The sequence below is a fragment of the Podarcis pityusensis genome (assembly GCF_964106645.2).
Source record: "Podarcis pityusensis genome assembly, chromosome: 9".
NCBI lineage: Eukaryota > Metazoa > Chordata > Lepidosauria > Squamata > Lacertidae > Podarcis > Podarcis pityusensis.
In genome coordinates, this window is record NC_138034.1 from 23,489,222 (window position 1) to 23,506,391 (window position 17,170).

General features: G+C 42.3%; 1 protein-coding gene and 1 long non-coding RNA gene across 3 annotated transcripts in view; one reads left to right on the top strand and one right to left on the bottom strand.

Annotated features, from left to right (window-relative positions):
- Positions 1-6,391: 6,391 nt before the first annotated feature.
- Positions 6,392-17,170, bottom strand: part of LOC308485177 — a 13,305-nt gene continuing 2,526 nt past the window's right edge. Inside the window, exon 3 of the long non-coding RNA XR_013990451.1 lies at positions 6,392-6,451. This is a non-coding gene — a long non-coding RNA (uncharacterized lncRNA). The remainder of the gene's footprint in view (positions 6,452-17,170) is intronic.
- Positions 13,653-17,170, top strand: part of LNX1 (ligand of numb-protein X 1) — a 115,866-nt gene continuing 112,348 nt past the window's right edge. Inside the window, exon 1 of one of the 2 annotated variants that reach the window (XM_081020501.1) lies at positions 13,653-13,778. The gene's annotated coding sequence lies outside the window, so the exon portion shown is untranslated. The remainder of the gene's footprint in view (positions 13,779-17,170) is intronic. The other variant, XM_081020504.1, reaches the window with a different exon arrangement.

Genomic DNA, 17,170 nt, shown 5'->3' on the forward strand with positions numbered 1-17,170 from the left:
TTTTGAATGTTTTTCAGAAGCCGAACGTCCGATGTAGCTGTTAGCTATTGTTTCTGGGGCGCCTGCACCAATCAGAAGCTGTGCCTTGGTTTTCGAACATTTCGGAAGTCAAACGGACTTCTGGAACAGATTAAGTTTGGCGCTTTTGTATTTGCTATTTATTTTGCGTTTTTGTTTTTGAGGCTTTTTCAGTTAATTTGTTTTTGTGACTGTGTGGAATCCAGTTCATCTACTGATTGATTGATTGATTGATTGTGTGACTGCGGAAATGGATAAAAGCCCCCCCATCCAAACAATGACTATCATCAGTGCAGGTAAGGAAAATATATTAATTTTAATTTTTATCATCTCCAATACTGTCTTATTTATTTTATAGTTCAGTAGATTAATTATTGCTTTCATTTTGTGGATCAGTGGTCTTGTTAGATAGTAAAATTCATGTTAAATTGCTGTTTTAGGGGTTGTTTTTAAAAGTCTGGAACGGATTAATCCGTTTTGCATTAATTCCTATGGGAAAACACACCTTGGTTTTGGAACGCTTTGGTTTTGGAACAGACTTCCGGAACACATTAAGTTTGAGAACCAAGGTACTACTGTAAAACATAATAACATTAACAAAATGCAACTTTAAAAAAATTAGCATATTTAAGTTTACATACACACACTCCATGTCCCTAAGACACACAATCTTTCACAATGCCCTTGTTAAGCTAGCTCAGCCAAATCCTGAGCAAAGGCTGGGGTCCTCAGGTTGTAGGATGTGTTAGAGACAGGGGGGTCCCTTACAAGGGGCTTGATCTAGTAAGGAGTTCAAAGAAAACATTCCCAGCAGCAAGTGTAGTGGTTAAAGTACAGTGGTACCTCGGGTTAAGAACTTAATTCGTTCTGGAGGTCTGTTCTTAACCTGAAACTGTTCTTAACCCGAAGCACTACTTTAGCTAATGGGGCCTCCCACTGCTGCCGCGCCGCCAGAGCCCGATTTCTGTTCTCATCCTGAAGCAAAGTTCTTAAACCGAGGTACTATTTCTGGGTTAGCGGAATCTGTAACCCGAAGCATCTGTAACCCGAGGTACCACTGTAGTGCAGTTGTTCTCCCTACTATGGAAATGCAAGTTAGTTCTCCTGTGGAAATGCTCATTCAGTCCTAAATGAATGGGTCATATGAAAATCATGTCATTTAAATGTAAACACTTCCTAATGACCCAACGAGCTGCATGCACGCAAAGGGAGATTTGAGTTTTTGTCAGTCAGAGCTCCGTACAGTGACCTGCTCCCAACCTGCATGAAACACGTGGAGATTATTTCAAAGCAAAGGTGATTTAAAAGGCAGATCTGATATGAAAGAGTCCGTGCTGCATTCATTGACAAACAGCCTGCAGGTAGAGAAACTTGCATGTAGCTTCTTTGTGCGTGGAGGAGAATAACTTAGTTGAGTGCGTTTACTGTATTTTGCCATTATGGCATTGCCTTTTCCTCCCCTCTTGAGGCTGTGACTCAGCAGCTTTGTATATTTATCTTGCTTTCTCAGTGTTGCTTCCTCTGTTTTCTGTTTCCCGCTCCCTTTTTTCTTACTGGAAATGAGCAGGTAGCTGAAGCTAATTCAAGTGTCCAGGGAGTCTTGCACGCAGGATTAGATTTCCAGGACTGTCCCGTTTCAGTTTGCATGTATGAAGTTTATATCAATGAATTTTTGAATTCTCAGTTCAGTTTCAAAACAAAACTTCCCTGCATCTTGCATATCAAGGAAAAAGATTTGAGCTTTTGGTCCTCTCTCTGATGCGCTAGTTGTCTATATGCAGAGTTCTGATGTCAGAGACCACCCGAACACCCATTCCCTGATTTGCAAAGTATGTGGTACAATCCTCTCAGAACTAAAGATTTATGTCACTATCCCTTTCGTCCACACTTACCTCTTGCTTTCTAGGCACAAGCCCACATTATTCTTGTCCATATCTGATCAGTTTTTCTTTTTCTGGTGCCCCACTACTTTCCCCAGGAAAACCCACTCTTTAATGCTGAATTGAAACAAATGACAAATTGGGTTGTCTGTTGGTTGCCAAGAGCGTTAAAGAGTGCATTTTCACAGGGAAGGCTTCATGGCAAATACTAATGAATTAATTAAAAAGCCCTTAGAGGTGCCAGAACTCACCATGAATGCCTCCCTGGTTCTCTTATAATGGCAATGGCACCCACCTGAGAGGTGCCGGAACTGAGTTCCAGCTGGGGGGGAAAGCCCTGGAGGATGCTATTGTTAGTATTTGCACCATAACACATTTCATATGTATTTCAAGACCTTGGACAAAAAATATGCCAGACTCCAGTTTGTTTCATCCAAGATGTGGCATTGGCAGGAGTGCTGCAGGAAACTTTTGAGGAGTGGGATCAGTACACTCCTTGCTCGCATTAGACCATATTATTTTTTTTGCACTATGGTCTAATGCAGGGGTAGGCAACCTAAGGCCCGGGGGCCAAATCCGGCCCAATCACCTTCTAAATCCAGCCCACGGATGGTCCGGAAATCAGCATGTTTTTACATGAGTAGAATGTGTCCTTTTCTTTAAAATGCATTTCTTGGTTATTTGTGGGACCTGCCTCGTGTTTTTACATATGTAGAATGTGTGCTTTTATTTAAAATGCATCTCTGGGTTATTTGTGGGGCATAGGAATGCGTTCATCCCCCCCCCCAAAAAAAATATAGTCCGGACCACCACACAGTCTGAGGGACGGTGGACTGGCCCACGGCTGAAAAAGATTGCTGACCCCTGGTCTAATGTGGCATGTTAGCTAGGCCACTTTTTAAAAAATAAAAACCTTTTTTCCTTTATATAAATTGGACGAAACATAAATTCATCAAAATTTGCAGCACATATAAAAGACAACACGAGGTGTGGGGGGGGGCATTACTCGCTCCAGGGCCGGATTTAGGTTTGATGAGGCTTTAAGCTACTGAAGGTAATGGGGCCCTTTATATGTCCAGCTGCCCTTTGTCAACAACAAATTGTCGCTGTTTTTTGTGTTGAATATATGCTATATGGTAATTTATGGACCAAATAGGTATCTAAAACCATATGCACATAACAAAATATGTATTTTATCAAAGTAATTGTTGAACTGAAATACATTTAAGAATAAGTATATTAATAGTGAAATAATTATTAAGCTCTAACTTAAAATGATTTTTTATTCATAACAAACTTAATGCAAACACACTGGCATTTGGCAATAACAAAAGTTCATTCAGAAACACAATAGTCTCTAGAAACTTACTATAACATGAAATAATAAATATATGTAAATATATGTAAATATATGATGCAAACTACCAATAATTATAAATAGCAGAATGTAGGCACCCCATATATAGAAATGAGCAAACTAGTGATATTTGAGGGAGCTGGCTAGCAGACGGGGCCCATTACTTACACCATAGGAGCCTACACAACACAGAACACTGTTGCTGCATGTAGGTTTTATTTTATTTGTTTTTTATGTTATATTTTGGAAATGTACATCCAGGTTTTTTTCCTTTAAATTGTTTGGAGGCCCCCAAGAGAGTGGGGCCCTAAGCTATAGCTTGTTTAGCTGATACGTAAATCCAGCACTGCTGGCTCCTCCTTCATTCCCCAATCTCCCCCTTCTTAAAGAGTTAGTAGCAGCACTTATGTGTCACTTTGCACTTGTGCCAAAGTCCCCAACTGCCAGATAAGAGAGGTGAAAACTGGGTGATAAAACCCAAGAGCCTAGACCACTGCTGAGCTATTAGGTTACCTCAGAAAGTCCACACAAGACAAATGTTCCTCATTCCTGTTTCTTAAGGCAGTTGTTCACTTATGGAGTGTTTATGTACTCAATTAAAGCCCACACTTTAAATGTTTGCCTTCTTTTCTCTTGACTTCCAAAGAGAAAAATCTGCCTAACAATAGTCTTCACCCTTGGAGCACTTTCTTCCGTCAATCTGTCCTTATAAAGCATCTTATTTTGAAACATTTGTGGCAGGCTAATTATAGTAAGTAGGCCCTGAAGTAGAAAGCATGTGAAAACAGTGTTGTGTTGAGCATCTCTTCCACGACTTTTCCCCACGCTCTTTTAAATACTACCATATTAACTAAAAAAAACACCTTTCCATTTTTTGCTTTTCCGCTATGGAAGATGTCTCCTGCTTTATTCTGTAGCCCCCCCCCCCCCATGTTGATCTCCTTGAGCCTATGGCCCTATGCCCGCTTACCTGGGAGTAAACCTCTTTGAAATCAGTGGGGCTTACTTCTTACGAGACCTGCATCGGATTGCACAGTCTCTGCGACTGTCCCCTCCAATGAAAATAGGGACATCCAAAGGAAAACAGAACATTCTGGGATCAAATCAGAAACCGGGATGGCTTCTTTAAATCAGGGGCGTCCCTGGGAAATAGGGACACTTGGAGGGTCTGCTTTTCTTTAAACTAAAAAGCCCCATTGTAAATTTGTGAAGAGCTGTTTACTGAGTTCTTTTGTGGGGACGCACCGTAGGAGTCAACTGTTAGGCACATGCAGTGCTTTCTTTCTAAAAAAAATGTTTACGGGTACAGTGGTACCTTGGGTTAAGTACTTAATTCCTTCCGGAGGTCCGTTCTTAATCTGAAACTGTTCTTAACCTGAAGCACCACTTTAGCTAATGGGGCCTCCTGCTGCCGCTGCACCGCCGGAGCACGATTTCTGTTCTCATCCTGAAGCAAAGTTCTTAACCTGAAGCACTATTTCTGGGTTAGCGGAGTCTGTAACCTGAAGCGTATGTAACCTGAAGAGTATGTAACCCGAGGTACCACTGTACTCTCACTTTCCAATTCATATTGAAATACTGCCCCTCAATGAGGCCAAACTTAGATTCACAAAATGTTTAGGGGTATGCGTATCCCTGCGTACCCCCAGAGAAAAGTACTGGGCACATGGGTGCTTGCAACTATTGGGTTGGCAGCTCTTATTAGATAAAATATACTACAGCATAGGTAGGCAAACTAAGGCCCGGGGGCCAGATCCGGTCCAATCGCCTTCTAAATCTGGCCCATGGATGATCTGGGAATCAGTGTGTTTTTACATGAGTAGAATGTGTGCTTTTATTTAAAATGCATCTCAGGGTTATTTGTGGGGCATAGGAATTTGTTCATTTCCCCCCCAAAAATATAGTCCTGTCCCGTCCCCCCCCCACTGAGGGACAGTGGACCTGCTGAAAACGTTTGCTGACCCCTGTATTACAGCCATTTATCATATCTGGCTAGTCTAGGAAAACAGGATTATAGCTTATTCAGGGCTGAAGAATACACTGTTGTGGGGTGAAAAAAAATTGGTGGCGATTTTCCCCATCTTGCATTTTTCTGCAGAAATGTTTTCACTTCTAAAACTGCATTCTTTTATGAAATGAACAATCCACATAACGTAGGTATACCATACCAGTCAAATAAAATACCCATAGGAAGTACATGCACATGTGTGCATTTGTGCACATGGGGACACACACACACAGAACCCCACATATCCACCAAAGCAGAACAGCAATCTGAATGTGCTAAAATTGGTTTATGAACCATTTACGGTGCGTTCATATTTTTCTTAAAATTTAAATTACATAAGGGAAGCATATGCTGCTGAGCTGCTGCCAGTCTTAAAATATTTACAACTATTTCAATAAAAATATTTTTTGAATATGATATTTAAACCAAATGGAGTATGCTTTACTGATTTGCTCCCCACCCAATAAAACATTCCCATTCATCTACTTTTGGCAATTGGAAGAACTTCCTGAGTTGTTTGTATAACACACACAAAAATAACATGAAGTGTATACTAGTTTAGTTTTGTAACTACTAAATATTAAACAAGTAAACATGCTGACTGCTGTTCAATCTATTTAGAGCACTGGAATCTCACCACCACTGCCACCAATAAAAACATCCCATTCAAGATTTCCTTGCAAATAAGCATTACTGATTTTTACTGAACCAATCAAATTCTATGGGGCCAATTTCTGCCATGGTAGCAAAGATAGTCTGGAATCTGTATTTTGCTTAAACATGTGGGCATTCAGAATGTTGTTCAGCATCATCTCTCTTTAATTTTCTTCCACTCATTTTTCATCCTTGAGGCCATCTTACAGGAAATTAAGTTTCAACTGGAAAACGGCTAAGAAATGCACTGTGGTCTTCAAGGGTAGAATAGTAGTTTTATCTTTTTTCTTTTATTTGGTGGGCCAATCATCCCGACGTCAAATGTCAAACATCTTGAAATCTGTGGCATGCACCAGAAGTTAGTGGCAAGCTGCTGATATGTTCGTGCTTCTTAGGAAAGTAATTGTTACAGGAAGTTGTCTGAGATGTGTGTTGATGTAAGGTTTTCTACCTTAAAAGGATATGGTTGAAGAAGGTATTTAAGAAATCACAGTCATTGCCTCCAGACTAGAGTGACGTTCTGTCAAGCTGCATCTAAATTCCAACAAGAACACAAACATTTGCTGAGTTAGTAGCTAAACACCAGGTGCAACCAGGGCTTGCAAAGAATTTTCAATAATTAAAAAAAATAAAAAATCAGGACACTTAGAAATTACCATAAAAGTCTGTGACTCTTCTTTCCCCTAAAGAATAAATTAAATGCTACTGCTTTCAAACACTTTCAGCTGCATCTTGGTTTAATGTCTACTCCTGCGAGTAGATTTCAAACAGCTGGGGGCATTTTTATAAGCCCATAAATTTATAGAGAAAACATACTTAAGAAAGCTATACTATGAGCTTTAATTCTCATGCTAAATTAATAAAACAGCCTTTATTTTCAGTCAGTTGTGAACAAGCAAAAACTCATCACGATTGGATAGAAGTTGATATCTCAGTTGCGGCTTAGAGTTCTTGATCGTGTTAATTTTATTGTGTTTCCTTTTATTTTGCAGTTTCCTGAAACTGCAGCAGGTAAAGCCATATTCACATAGACTGAGGAGTTTAACAGATCTAGCAATTACATATTTTAAAAAACTGCTTTTGTTCATAAAGATGCTCAGGGGACATATACAGATATTGATGGATGGCTATCATTTATGATCTTGTTCAGATTCCTGTATTGCAGAGGTTTGGACTAAATGAATCTCGGGTTTCCTTCAAACTCTATAATTCTATGATTCCAGAACTTTGTGATCAACAACTTCTACTAAGAACTTATAATATGAACTTCCTTCATTAGCTCACATCACCACCAACCCCTTTCACCCTCTTTTAAAACAATTATCTGCTTTATTGTTTTGGTATACATGACATTTTGTGAGTTAATGAATGTTGTATGTTAGGCAGGACAAGCACTGAGGGTAGTGGAAGAGAATGGTCAGAGCTGCTGAACAAAGGAGAACAGGATTTCCAGAACTGGCCTATGGACCACCAGTCATCTAAGAGCTTCATTCAGGTGGTCCACATTGCATGTGGATTTGTGGTTGAAAATGGGAGACAGAGCATCCAGCACACTGAATATTCATATTGATTTTTTAATTGTGTTTTTATTGCTTTTTATTTCTTACATTGTATTTTATTGTATTGCAATTTGAATTCTGTGGAATACAACAAAATATAATAAAAAAGAAGCAATACGAATACAATGAAAATCATACAGGCACAGCACCTTGTAATTACTAATAAGTGGTCCAGCAAGTTCTGCAGCTTGTTTCAATTGGATGGTGTAGATAATCATTTGGGAGCTACTGGCGTACAGCTGAGGATGGCAGAGTTAGAAGAGCAGAGCTATAACAGGAACTAAATACAGAAATGTTAAGTGAGCGGACCAATCGTGGGAGGAGACCACTGGTTCTTCCAGTGATTCTGCTGTGGAATGGACTTTCCCAGCTAATCCATTCATGTACTGAAGAGGAATAAATGAATGAGCCATTGTTAGTGAGTGGAAGTAGGAAAAGGTAACAGGACAAGAAAAAATAACAGCAGAGTGAATAACAGGAGCAATTTATTACATACACAGAAATGTGACTTCCAAAGTTCACAGACTTACGTTCAACAGGGGAATGCACACCCATTGCATAGCTAGTTGAAGTGCTTCTGGTCTCCTCAGGAGGGGTGCTGCTGAACCACAGAGGAGGAAGTCACAGCCGTCTGTGTTCCACTGGAGAAACCATCATAGTGACATGACCTAGGAATTCCAGGGACTTGAAGGAATAAAGAGCAAAACCTAAAAAACTCCAGAGGGGCTCATGTTGTTGACAGGTTTTGACAACATACTAAGGAAAGTGCCATTATTCTGCACCATCCTAATGACTTTTGCAGTCAATTCCAAGTAACCTTGAATTAACCCCCCCCCCCCAAGCTGTAACTGCTGCAGCTTTTCTGGAATGTTATGAATAAGATTACTATATGCATGGTTTAGGTCTGCATACTGCTAACCTAGCAATAGCCAATGAGGTGTCATCTAGATGTTTCTGGACTACAGTTCCCATCATCCTTGACCATTGGCCATGCTGGATTGGGCTGATGGGAATAGTAGCCGGCAACATGGGGAGGGCACATTGGTTAACCACATTAGTATCCTTTTTCATCAATTTCCTTTCAATTGGAATCAAAGTGATAATAGCATTGGTGTTTGCTACTCCATACTTTTGGCCAACTTACAAAATTAAACATAGCAGAAATATCGAAATATAGCAGCAACAGTCCATTTTCCTGACTTATTGAAGGATGAGGCTGTATCTGCCAGTCTTCTACCCAGCCTATTTTAAACTACTGTTTTTCTCTCTTCTGCTGCTGCCTCCTGAATCTTTAGCTTAAATCTGTCAATGATATTCCAGATATTTATTTAACTGGCAGTCAGATTCTGTCCAGCATCCATGCATACATAACAGGGTACAATCTACATTAGCAGGTGTTTTTTGCTTTCGTTTTTTTGTGTTACTGTAGCTTCATGCTTGCTTGTGAATCACATAAGATACTGGTATGTCCCAACCTGTAGTTATTCCACTACTTCTCCCTCTTTAACATGTGATCTTTCAGACTCTATTAACTTATGAACGCACTGATGTTGTCTAATGTCTATATTTTGCTTCTGGAGCATCCAGCAAAAATCTGAAAGCATGCTGAGACTCCACCTGTCTTGGTACCTCCTTTCCATGCCACAAATACCTTGGTGAACCCGCTCCCAGTGTTCATCACTAACAGCACCCAACTTGGCTGGGGAAATGTTGAGATGCAAATCCAATAAACGCATTTTCAGAGACTTATTACATCCCCGTAGCCTCTAAGTTTATTAGAGGTGCAAAATTTCAAGACCCAGTGTTGCCTCAATACAGTTGTGTGCTTCTGTTGCTGGGCTCCGTTGCAAATGGCTTCTCCATGCAAACCAGAAAGTGACCTCTCCAGACAATGGAACAACTCTTCTTTTCTTATCTCTGTGGCTGTGATCTTCTGGGTAACGTGGACACCGTTAGGCAGTTGAATGTGCATACGCACTCCATCCATTTCCTCCCTCCACGTGGCCCCGGGCACTCGCAACCCACACTACGCCACTGTTTGCCTTCATTGTCTTCCTTATGCTCTGCTTGTAAATCAGGGCTGAGGAATCTTTGGCCCTCCAGATGCTGATAAACTGCAACTCCGATTATCCCTGCATGCTGTAGCTGCTGGGAGTTCTAGTTCAACAATATGTGGAGGATCAAAGATTCCCCATCCTGCTGTAAACACACCAGATTTTTTTACCAAGACAATATTAATGCTCTCATCTTAATGAAATGCACATATATTCACACAGCAGCATCCCTGGTTCTCCTCCTCTGTCTAAAACTAGGCTTCAAATAAGCATTATATTGTGGCCCAAGGAAAGGTTGTGATGTATGTGTGGTGTCTACAACAGTGTCTTCAGTTTGCAGATGTGCCCACAGTCTCTGGAATGTTGGTGAGCCCTTGCCTAGATCTTCTTCCAGCTTGGGGAAGGGCAGAGAGCATAGCAGTAACCAAAGCCTTCTGTTTTTGGCTTTGGAGTTTGACCCTCAGGGCATTCCACAGAAAAATTGGTCCCCTGCTTCAGAGGAGCTTCACCCTGCGACAGAAACTCCTGTTTAAGGGCTGGCACAAGTAAACTCCTGCCTTTACTCATATTTTTTAATTAGCGTAGTTTACTGAGTCATTCGTTAGTGTGAGTCACTCAGTTATAACATGCTGAACACAAATGCAAAATGTGAGACACTCAAATGGCACGGGATCTCACAGAAAAGTAAGAGAAGAGGGGGAAAACAGGAAACAATTATTTATATGAGCTTTTGATCTTTCGAGGCACAACCAGACAGCATCATACAATAGGCTGAACCTCAGGCCTTTGCAGCAGGAATGCATGAGTAACAGACCTGGTTTTCTAAGTCATTCACTGTGAGACACTGGGCATTTTTGTGCCCTCCTTCTCCAGGCCATTAACTTGTGTAGTCATATCCAGCTATACAATGTGAATCAAACACTGTTGACATCTGGTTCCCTAAGTCATCGGATACCATTCGAGCAAAATGATAAACCGGTGCTAGTTTTAGACACTAGTTTCCTCTGCTCCAAAATCAATGGACAGAGAGGACAGAGACAAAACACAGGTGGCAGTGCAAACCTACCAGATCCAGACCAGAAATCTCAACTGAGACTGGTGCAGTGGGAAGCCACAATTTATCACCATGCAAGGAATGTGTTAAATTGTGGGTGAACATATCAGACGACACAGCGATTCTTCAAACAGCTCTTGTTTATGCACAGGCCCAGAACAGAACTGGGCTGAAGGGTTCAGCCAACCTGCTTATATAGAGCTCAACTACAAAGCAACAGTAACAACTTTCTGTAACTATCCAATCACTGAACATCACTTTCAATTCCTTATTTGCATATGTGGACCTGAGTGAAAACTATCTACAGTATCCCCCTGCTGGCCCAGGGTGAGAACTTCAGTGCATAACAGAATGCATCCTTCAGAGAGGCTTGCCTGGCATCTAGTTTAATGCTATCAGATTCATATGAACAGCTTTGATGGTTTTGGTGGTAATCATAGATATGCCCTAATTTCAACCAAGTGCAAGGAAGTTGAAATTTAAGGGGCTGTACTAGTTGAATGGCAACACAAGATGAACCTATGCCCTGACATGGTGAAAACTGGCAAAGGCACATTCTGACCTATTCTAAGTATCTCAGAAGGTCTGGATGGTGTCGTCTTGGAGTCTGGGACAGAATTTGATGCTGGCGTGTATGACAGCATCTTAAACCATTTGAGCTAATTGATTTTATTCCCATCGGTGCAATGAGGCTTGCCTGTGGTGAATTACTTGAAACTTATTATCCAGCACGCAAGATGTGGAGTAAGAAAAAGAACACAAACTCTTTTTCACAATGCTTTAATCTGCAGCCACATCATACAATGAGTGTACAGGGCTGGAATTTCAAACTCAGTTCTGCGCTGAAAAATAACAACAAATGCTGAATAATATACAGTGTTGTACTATGAGCTTTGCATTCCTTTCAATGTCTCTTACAGAAGATAGACGCTTGCTTACAAAAGCCACTGCTCCTTTCACCAATTGTCAACAGGTTCCACGTAGCTTTTGGTGCAAGGTTTCAAGCCTATGCTGTTTGCAAGGATGTTAAGTCTCATTCAGCTCAGAGAAATGTTTTCCTCCCCTTCTCATGACTCTGGAATTCATAGGAAGCTGAATGTTGGGAGGGGTGGGTGGGAGAGGGTTTACTGGTTCATGGGGTTTCCCCTCCCCCCTCTTTTTTTATTATGTATTCTGTGTTTTTATCTGGGAGTGGCCGCCAAGACCACATAACCCCATTCCTGAAAGGCCTTCATTGGCTCCCAGTACATTTCCAAGAACAATTCAAAGTGTTGGTGCTGACCTTTAAAGCCCTAAATGGCCTTGGGCCTGTATACCTGAAGTAGCGTCTCCACCCCTATCATTCAGTCCAGACGCTGAGGTCCAGCTCTGAAGGCCTTCTGGCAGTTCCCTCACTGTGAGAAGTGAAGCTACAGGGAATCAGGCAGAGGGTCTTCTCAGTGGTGGTGCCCATCCTCTGGAACGCCCTCCCATCAGATGTCAAGGAAATAAACAACTATCTAAAGACATCTGAAGGCACCCCTGTTTAGGGAAGTTTTTAATGTTTGGTGTTTTATCATATTTTTCAATAGTCTGTTGGGAGCAGCCTAGAGTGGCTGGGGAAACCTAGCCAGATGGGCAGGGTATGAATTATTATTATTATTATGTTGTTGTTGTTGTTGTTGTTGTTGTTGTTGTTGTTGTTAACAACCCTGGGATCTACACATGAAGGGCAGTAGACAAATTTAATACATGAATGAAATAAATAAAAAGATTCAAGACAGACAGAAGGAAGTTTACTTCTTCACACAACTTGCTCCCACTAGAGGCAGTGATGGTCATCAACTTGGATGGCATTAAGAGAAGATTAATGGAGGTAAAGGCTATCAGCGGCCACTAGCCACAATGACTGTGTCCTGCCTCTTCTGTTGGAAGCAATATGCCTTTGAATAACAGTTGCTGAGAATCACAGGCAAAGAGGGTGCTTTTGGGGTTCCCCTAGGCATCTGGTTGCTCACTATATGAAAACAGGATGCTGGATTAGATGGTCCCTTGGCCTGATCCAGCAGTCTCTTCTTATGTTCTTATTAACTCAATGAGACTTCAGAGTATGAACACATAGGATTGCCCTGTAAATCACCAGCCCCCTTTCCAATTAAGTAGAATGCATTCCTGCAGAATAAGGGAAAAACTTACAGACTCTGAGTGTTTCTCTTGGTTGAAGAACCGCATTGCAAAATTCAGAGAATTGCCATGGCATTGTTTTGGTTCACATATGGTTCTGGAAAGTGCAGGTTGGGTAGGTTCACCTTTAAATTCTCCCTAACGATGACTGCAGTGGTGCTGTGGGTTAAACCACAGAGCCTAGGACTTGCCGATCAGAAGGTCAATGGTTTGAATCCCCGCGACGGGGTTTGCTCCCGTGGCTTGGTCCCTGCTCCTGCCAACCCAGCAGTTCGAAAGCACATCAAAGTGCAAGTAGATAAATAGGTACCACTCCAGCGGGAAAGTAAACGGCGTTTCCGTGCGCTGCTCTGGTTCGCCAGAAGCAGCTTAGTCATGCTGGCCACATGACCCGGAAGCTGTACGCCGGCTCCCTCGGCCAATAAAGCAAGATGAGCGCCACAACCCCAGAGTCGGCCACAATTGGACCTAATGGTCAGGGGTCCCTTTACCTTTACCTTTAACGATGACTGAAATAATGGTTTGCTCACAGCCCCGCAGCTTGCTTCTGCCCAAGCTCCAGTTTGAATTGGAGGACTTCCGGCTGCATGCACTGTTCCTGGGCTGGCATGGGCAGTAATTTCTCATAGAGACTTGAACATCATATGATGGCATCATCATCAGCTGCAATGCACATGCTCATTCTTTAGCTAATCTCTGTTCAAACTGGTTTTGGAGCCACTACAAAAACGTGCAAAATCCTGCTGACCAGAGAAAACAACAGGATGAGTGCACACGGGACGTAACATTTCCTCTGACTTGCCGCTGTCGGGTCTCCCCTTTTGCCTTGTTTAGAGTTGTTGCTCTTGCAAAGTTCCATTTCCTACCTCTGAGTTCACATCCTCCTCGTTTCCTTGTTTCTTCCCTCTTCATTGCAGGAGAATTGTACTCTGAGAAGCCACAGCCCTTCTCCCCGCAGCCAGTGGCTCTTCCATCCCCACGCAGCTCTGTTAGATGTAGAGGACCCAAGTCCATGTGACCAGCTTCACAAGGTACGCTTTATGCAGTCAACTTGCTTTGATCACTTCTGTGGCATTCCGTATCAGTGAGTTGGGGCCAAACGAGACAATATCTATTTGTGCCCTTCAGTGCAGGGTTGGCTTTTGTTTTGTTTTTTACATAAATTGCCAGCATGGGCACCCTGATCTCAATTGAGGCATTAATTTGTGGAGGGGGCTTTTACCCTTGGTCTTTGCTAGAGGATTGGGAGTCCTACACAGGTAATTTGCTTGTGGTAGGACTCCCATTCATTTCAATGGGAGTCTGTCTCCCCCCCCCCCCCAAGAGAGCACTGTTTCTTCCCTTACAAAGCTACACTTCCCACCTTTTCTTGATCTTCATTATCTCAGAGACCCAGGGCTAACTTGGATTCTGCAACCAGATCATATCCAATATTTAAATCCTGATGGGATTGAAAACAAAACTGAAAGCAGCCCTTGGGAGACTGATCTGCAGTTGTTGGAGGATTCTTGACTCTTTCCCTGCCTGCTGTTTTTCTGCTCATAATCCATCTTCCCAACTGTTTCCCCTATCATCACAATGGCAGAAAACAATTTGGGACCCACATTTTTTCTCCTTGTATGGAGAAAAACTGCTGAGTTCACTCAACTTTTAACAGAAAAGGAGTCAGCAGGGGAAGGGTTAAGCATCCCCCCCCCCCTCAAAAACATCTTTTCCTCTTCACTGATGCTTTTCTTTTCTTTTTAGAAGGTCATTGATGGGAAAGTTACATTTACATGTAACAACCAGGTTGTCTCCCAATCTAAAGGCCTGTTGAAGAGTCAGTGCCCGTCTTGTATGTTGCTCCAAGCTTTGCATATTGCAATGAGCGTGTTAACTTTGCATGCAGGCAAACTATATTAATAATAATAACAATAATTTATTATGTATACCCCGCCCATCTGGCTGAGTTTCCCCAGCCACTATTGTTAGGGGAAGATGGTTAAAAGCACATTTGTCCAATGATTTCTAGTTATCGGTCTGCTTTTTCTTTTGTCCCACAGCTTTACCCTGGAAAACCCATTGTTTATTGCTGAACTGGAGCAAATTGGTTTTTGCTGTTGTTCTGATGCAGCGGCAAACAGTGGGTTTTCCCAGGGGGAAGCAGGGGGGACACAAGAAAAAACTCTTAGACCCATGTCTAGGAATCACAGGAAAAAATGAAATGAAATACAGTGGTACCTTGGGTTACAAATGCTTCGGGTTACAAACGCTTCAGGTTACAGACTCCGCTAACCCAGAAATAGTACCTCGGGTTAAGAACTTTACCTCAGGATGAGAACAGAAATTGTGCGGCAGTGGCAGCTGGAGGCCCCATTAGCTAAAGTGGTACCTCAGATTACGAACAGTTTCAGGTTAAGAACGGACCTCTGGAACAAATTAAGTTTGTAACGAGAGGTACCACTGTATGGGACAAATGGAAGTGTGGATGAGCTCTTAATGTACCCGGCAATATCACCTCCAGAAGTTCACAGCCCACACTGGGGATTGTATGGAAGACTGAGGGTGTGAATATCAATATCACAGCTCTGTATGCAGCCTTTGCAGTTTGCATTTCATTTCATTTTTATTTATTGAATTTATATACCTCCCTATACCCGGAGGTCTCAGGGCAGTTCACAAAAAAAACCACAGTATATAAAATCAAATAATAATCCAATCACACGCACACAAAGAGCCACATATTTTGTCGTTTAGTCATGTCCGACTCTTTGTGGCCCCATGGACCAGAGCACGGCAGGCACTCCTGTCTTCCACTGCCTCCCGCAGTTTGGTCAAACTCATGCTGATAGCTTCAAGAACACTGTCCAACCATCTCATCCTCTGTCGTCCCCTTCTCCTTGTGCCCTCAATCTTTCCCAACATCAGGGTCTTTTCCAGGGAGTCTTCTCTTCTCATGAGGTGGCCAAAGTATTGGAGCCTCAGCTTCAGGATCTGTCCTTCCAGTGAGCACTCATTTTAGGATGTTGATTAGATCAGCCAAAGGCCTGGTTAAAAAGGAACATTTTTGCCTGGCGCCTAAAGGTGTACAATAATGGCACCAGGCAAACTTCCCCAGGGAGAGAATTCCACAGACGGGGAGCCACTACAGAGAAGGCCCGTTCTTGTGCTGCTACCCTCCAGATCTCTCACAGAGCAGGCACACGAAGGAAGGCCTCAGAAGATGATCTCAGGGTCCAGGTAAGTTCATATGGAAAGCGGCGGTCCTTGAGGAATTGCGGTCCTGGGCCGTTTAAGGCTTTATAGGTCAGAACCAGCACTTTGAATTGGGCCCAGAAACTAATCGGTAGCCAGTACAGTCAGACCAGGATCAGTGCAACATGCTCAAACCGTGGCCGCTGAATTCTGCACCAGCTGCACCACGGGCTGAAAAGCACTCCTCAAGTAACACCCTCTGGGAACGACCCTCCAAGCAGGACTGGAACCACTGCACCCCTAGTTGCGTGAATGTAGTGGCTTGAAAAAGTGCTTTCAGATGATTCCAGCTGGGTTGTTATTCGCCGGCTTGGAACCCCTATATAGCTGGTTCCAGAAGTCAATCATGTAAGTGCTTCCAGCTATAGGAAGGCAATGTTTACCAACATTTTACACCACAATCACATATGTATAACATTCATGTGACCTCGTATTTATGATCTTGTGCTGGAGCAGCAGCTAGGAATCCCCCCTTACTCCAACTCTTCAGTCTATTTATTTATTTATTTATTTATTTATTAAGGTTGAATTGGTTTATGCAGCCTATGTCACCGATCCGGGATGTACCATGGATGCACATTTTTTTAAATGTGCACAGTTTCTGTCTTTCTTAAGCCAGCAAAGGTTGGGTCATTGACTTCTACAATATCCCACACAGATCGGAATGGGGCAGATCCAGTTCAGCCGCAGAACTGTAACTCCCTGTTTGGGTGTTAACATAGAAATAAGGTCCTGAGTCTTCCTTGTCCCCTTTCAACTTCCTCATTGGGTGTTAACGTAAAATTAAATGACTCTCTTTAAAAAATGTAGACATCATTTCCATAATACACGTCCTGTCAGACCGAAAGGTTTTTGGGTTTTTTTTGTCACAGGTGTAATTCTCCCCACCCAGTTACTCTAAAAGCTGTGTTAAGGCAATATGCCTAACTCCCAAAACTCCCCCTAATTGCTTGCCTTTTTCAGTTTCTCTTCAGCTTTCAGCAGTCAGTTGCCAATCTTCTGATCGACACTGCAATTACCTGATGCCTCTTGTGACATTATTATGTTGAATTAGAAGCTGTTTGTCAAGGCGCTTGCAGATCCTAACTTGTTTTCCGGTTGTAATGACAACTTCATTTCCCCCACCCCCAGTAAGGATGTGGAGAAGGAAATGTTTGTGTTTCACAGATGTATGTTTTGCTAGGCAAGC